Source organism: Suricata suricatta, chromosome 7 (assembly GCF_006229205.1).
Source record: "Suricata suricatta isolate VVHF042 chromosome 7, meerkat_22Aug2017_6uvM2_HiC, whole genome shotgun sequence".
NCBI lineage: Eukaryota > Metazoa > Chordata > Mammalia > Carnivora > Herpestidae > Suricata > Suricata suricatta.
In genome coordinates, this window is record NC_043706.1 from 144,797,399 (window position 1) to 144,802,826 (window position 5,428).

The window sequence follows — 5,428 nt, forward strand, 5'->3', positions numbered from 1 at the left end:
TCCAGGGGGGCCGCGCCTCCCCCTCAATCCCGAGCGCCCCGCGGGCTCCCCTGGTCCGGGCGCCGCCCCCGTGGGCTCCGTCTCGGGGGGCTCTGCGAGCCCGAGCCCATTTCCTGGCTCTCCGTCCGCGGCCGCCGCCCCTGCCCGCCTCTGCCTTTGTTCTCCGCTGGCGGCCTGGCGCGCTCCGCGGCTCCCGAGCCACCTGCCCTGCGGCGCGTGCGTTCCAGTGACACCCTCGGCCGCTTTCGTTTGAAAAGTTGACGCGCAGCCACCTCAGCGCCTGTCGAAATCCTACAGTGTAAGAGTGGCTGGAATTCGACTCGCCTGCGTGTCCGTTTGGGTTGGGATGTGCTCTGCCCCTGAGACCCCGGGGAGGCAGGCAGGTGGGCAGGGCGCTGGGAAGGCCGCCCTGCGGCTCCCGAAGGCAGGTCAGCCGCCCCAGAAGGGCTGTGGACCACCCCGACCTGGCGCAGCCTTGACGCTGCCCGGCCCGGGAGGCCCATTTCCCCTCCTGTCTCCTCGGAGAAGTGAGAAGTCCTGCATCTCCAGGGTCATTGCCAAGGGCTTAGGCAGCGCAGGCCCGGGGAAGCCCCGCGGCGTAAGGGGAACTGAGTTCTCCGTTAATCCTAGCTGTTAGACTTCACCTGGTCGCTGCGAGTTCTCGCAGCACGTCTGGGCCGCACTTTGAAGAACAGGCAGGCCGCTGTGATGACAAGGGTACGGGAAATTTGTTAAAACGCTGACTTCTCAGCAGACACTGTCCGCTGAGAATGTGGACGATTTGTTTCAAGGCAATAGACGAAGGTTCTAGGACTTGGAGTACCGTGTGGCTTCCCTGTGGTTATGCTTGCTTACGCTCAGGCAAACATTTGGACTCCTTCCAGCCCGTGACCTTAATACAAAGGACCGTCTCTGACTCTCCCAGCTCACCCACTTCTGACTTCCATCCCCATCAGAAAAGAAATGGCCCCAATAGCTCAAGATTCCCAAATGGCTCCTGAGCTAAACTTTGCTTTCACTCACAACCTCAGTCAGACCAGCTCCCTGTTTTCCTGCCCTCTGAAGAAACCAGCCTGAGAACCCCAAGAAAAATCAACAACTCCCAAATTCTCTTAACTGATCAAGGCCTTCACTCAGATCCTCCTGATAGAATTCAGCAATAAATTTATATAGCCAAATATGTATGTTCAGAATATAACTGAATATGTGATATATGTTGTATAACTGAATGTATATACATTCAATTATTTCGGGTCCACTCTTTTCCCTTGGATATTCTGTCTCTAGATGAGACACAAATTTAAAACTCTTCATTCCAAGGCAAAAAATATTGATTCAGCCTTTCAGCATGCAGGGTAAGGCAGAGTATTACAGAGCCCTCCATGGATGACAGTCCCTGCCCGTGGGCAGTTTCAACACCAAATATGATACAAGTATATGAATGTCACTAAAGGCAGTTTAGGTAGGAGAAAATTTACTTACAAGTACAAAAGTTAAGATGTTAAGGTTGACACAGATTTTGAAAAGTATCTTAAGAGACTGGTAGGACAATTACAGGGAAATATACAACTGGAAATGGAAATAGGGGTTTAAGCCTGAAAAATACTGAGAGGGGAAAAATAGGAAGCATATTTAAGTACATCAACCATTCCAATGTGGCTTGAGATTGGGGTAAGTATAGGCAGAGACCAGGAATTAAGAGTGAAATATACATGGTGCCAGTATGATGCAATGGTGAGAATAATGATCAGGAGTTAAGATTTTGGATTCAATACCAACTGTGTCACTTAATAGCTGTGTGATCAGTAATGGGTAAATTTTTCATCGCTGATCATCCATTTCCTCATTTGTAGGATTAAAATAATAATGTCCATTCAATTATTTCACAAATACTTTATGGAAAGCAATTATGAACTAAGGATTATGTTAGGTAGCAATATAAAGAATCATTCATTCATTCACCAAATACTATCTTACTGTGTACTAGGCTGAAAAAAAGCAGAAAAGGAGCAGAGGGGCATCTGGGTGGCTCAGTGGGTTAAGCCCTGGACTCTTGATTTCGACTCAGGTTATGCTCTCCCGGCCGTGAGATCCAGCCTCTCCACTGAGCTCTGAGCACTGAGCCTGCTTGGGATTCTAAATAAATAAATAAATAAATAAATAAACAAACAAACATTACCAAAAAAAAAAAAAAGCAGCAGGGAACTAAGTGACAGGTATTGTAAACTGAGAGGACAGTTTGTTTCAAAAAGAAGGACTCCTGTCAGATGAGAGTTGAATACGATAAAGAGAAAGAATGCCCAGTGTATTTAGCAATCTGGGGGCAATTCGAAAACTTAATTATTTTGAGGTGTCTCAAGAGTGGCAGCCTCAGAAACTAGTCGAAGCCCCTTGAGGAGGGAGCAGGTGGCTAGTATGAGAAGTTGAGCCAGAGGGAGCTGGCAGGTGGAGTGTCCTCTTTAAGGTGGGACCTAAGCCTGTTTGTGCCTTGAGGAGGAGGAGCAGAGGAGGAGTCACGGTGCCCGGGGAGAGGCGGGGGGAGGGAGGGAGGCTGGGAAGCAGCTCTGGGGAGGCCCGAAGCCGCACCGGTGCCGGCAAACCCTTGACAGCACCAAGCTCAATCCATCCATTGTGACGACTTAACAGAATGTGGCTGCAGAGGCACATGGCTGCAGAGGCTGAGATTGGGCGGTCGGTAAGAACCTGGAAGATTTTCCTCTGATATGTTTCCTTTCCTGAATGAACTATGAAGTGAGGCCATCAGCTGAGAGTGAGGAGAGGAGACGAAGGAGGAAGTAGGAGGAAAGCGGCGCGGAGAGCAGGGAGGCCAAGGGCCGAGGAGGCCGAGGAGGCAGGGGGACTCGCCTGCTGGAGTTTTGTGGTCGAGAACTTTGAAGAGAAGCCAGTGCGTCTCGTGGTCCACGCTGTCAGATTTAGCTGCTCGAATTCAGGCTAGTCCGGGGTGGACGTGCTTTCCGTTCACAAGGGTCTTACCAGATGAGTGAGAGGGGCGAAGAAATTCCTGTCTATAAGGGAGTGATTCTAACGACGGGCTACTAAACGGTGGAGAAGAGCGTCAGCAGGTTCAGTAAGGCTGTGTACGTGCTGAGCTCTCAGGACCGGAAATGATTGCAAGAGAATCACCGGCTAGAAGCTGACATTTCTGAGGTCCTGCTGATACTGATTGGCGGGGGTTCCGAGCGGATGACCAAGACAGAGTTCTTGAGACGTCCTTGGTGCAACTGGGTGGTTTTGTTGAAGCCTGGGGACAGGACCCCGGGCCGGAAGAGCTGCCCCAGGGTCCTGGAGAGTGAAGGTGTGCTTGGGAGTTTGGGGAGGTAAAGCCAAAAGGGAGGCCTCGGGAAGGACTTTCATGTGCTAAAGGGGCTCCTGGGAAACCTGAGGCCTGGCCATTGTCAGGCTAGGGCTGTTTTCCCTCTAGCAGAGCATTAGCTTTGAGACGTAGGGAGCACCTGGAGGGAGATTTTCCTCCGCCTGCCTCTAGTCTCTGGCCACGGGCTATAAGGAGATTTAATTCTATCTGCCATTTCCTTCTGCCTTTGTTTCCCACATCGATGATGGCAAAGTCTAGTGGATGAACCCAGGAGTGGGTGACCAAGGTGGCAACAGGGAAAGGCCACTCAGGGTGAGTTGCCCAAGGATTTGAGCAGCCAGAGGACAGACGTCCTGGTGTCATGAGTGCACAGGGCCATAAAAATGAGCACAGAAGCTGAAGCCGCGCAAAGCGATCTTAATAATCGAAGAGAAAAATTACAATAGTCTGATGACTTAAAAAAACACTTAAAACTTCCTTACTGCCAATTGTCAATGTATAGAGATATTTTAAATTGTAAAACTAATATTTATTTAGTACTCTGTATTTTAAAATGAGAAACACTGGAAATTTGTCATTAATTTCTGTGTAAAAACTTGACAAGGCTAGTTTGAACAGTGCCTGCCTTCTCCTGCCGCAGCTTCCCTCTTCTGGGCCTTGATAATTACTTTGTCCTACTCCTCCCAGCATTTTGCTTTGCGGTTTCAATGTTGTAAAGTCTCTCTAAGGGCCTTTAAGGTGACTTTGTGATCAGTGTCACTGCCTTGAGACGTCCTCACCCTTTGTCATGTACACCTGCTCTGCCTGACCTGTGGAATCCGCGTGGGGGTGGGGTCCCCCCTGCAGTGCCCTGGTCTGGGCCCATAGCTTAAGGGGGGGGGGGCAGGGGGGGATTCAGAGCCAATCCACTCCCACGACGGTGAAACCGGACTTTCCTTCAGTAGAAGCTTGTCACGGGTCCCTCTGTAGTCGTGGTGTTCTTTCTTTTTTTATTTTTAATTTTTTTTAGTGTTTTTTATTTATTTTTTTGAGAGAGAGAGAGACAGTGTGAGCAGAGAAGCGTCAGAGAGGGAGGGAGACACAGGATCTGAAGCAGGCCCCAGGCTCTGAGCTGTCAGCACAGAGCCCGACGCGGGGCTCGAACCTACGAACCGTGAGATCATGACCTGAGCCGAAGCTGGTCACTCAACTGACTGAGCCGCCCAGGCGCCCCTCGCGGAGTTCTTTCAACAGGGCAACTGACACCAACACCTGGCCTGAATGCTGGCCAAACTGCCTAGGATTTATTGTTGTTATTATCATTATCATTGTTATTGGTCCTCCATCCGAAGTGCTTTCTGAAAGCCTTTCTGTTCCTCCAGCAGAGCAATTTAAACTGAAGGATGTGACCCCCACGTTACCAAGTTTCCTCCGCTCGCCAGACTCTCTCCTGCGGGTCCGACAGTACCTCATGAGGCGTGGGTCTCCTCCCAGCTCGCCTTGCTCTTGTCATCTTCAAATTTCCTAATCACATCCAATTTTCTTATTTCTCTAACTTTCAACTTTTTTGGTGAATTTTAGAAAATAAAACTCTAATGTAAAACAATTTTCTTTCCACGGCTCATTTTTATAAAACACCATGTGGGTCTGTCACCGGGAGACAGGCGGCAATACAAGAACGCGTTTGCTGTCTGCGGTGGGTGACCGGACCGCGGATCACTGAAGCGCAGTGACCGATCCCCGACGGGTGCTGCAAGGGGCTCACGGCGCCTGTCAGTCAGTGACACAGTAACCCGGGGCCTGCGAGCTGGCTGTGAGGTTTGGAGGCGATGCAGTCACCCAGGTGACGGGCCTGGTGAGATCGGACCGTGCTGGTGCGGGGCTGGGCCTATTTCACGGACTGGGGCGGTGAAAATGCGCGCACAGCCGACGGTGGGGGAGGACTGCCTGAGCGGACGGTTATCTGCGTGGCGCCCAGGTCACAAAGAACCGCAGCAGGAGTCGGGTGGAGACGGGGATCGGGGTCCCCTGGCTCACGTCCAGAGGCCGAGGTGGCGTGTGCGCGGTGTGACCCCACACAGCCGCCTTCGCCAGGAGCCCGAGCAGTTTGAGGCC

The 5,428-nt window shown here is 51.2% G+C and overlaps 1 long non-coding RNA gene across 1 annotated transcript; it reads left to right on the forward strand.

The window, feature by feature from the left end:
• The first annotated feature begins 2,555 nt into the window (after positions 1 to 2,555).
• LOC115296248 lies at positions 2,556 to 4,919 on the forward strand. Its single transcript, XR_003910806.1, has 2 exons — positions 2,556 to 2,695; positions 4,696 to 4,919. It is a non-coding gene; the product is annotated as an uncharacterized LOC115296248 (long non-coding RNA).
• The last annotated feature ends 509 nt before the right edge of the window (positions 4,920 to 5,428 follow it).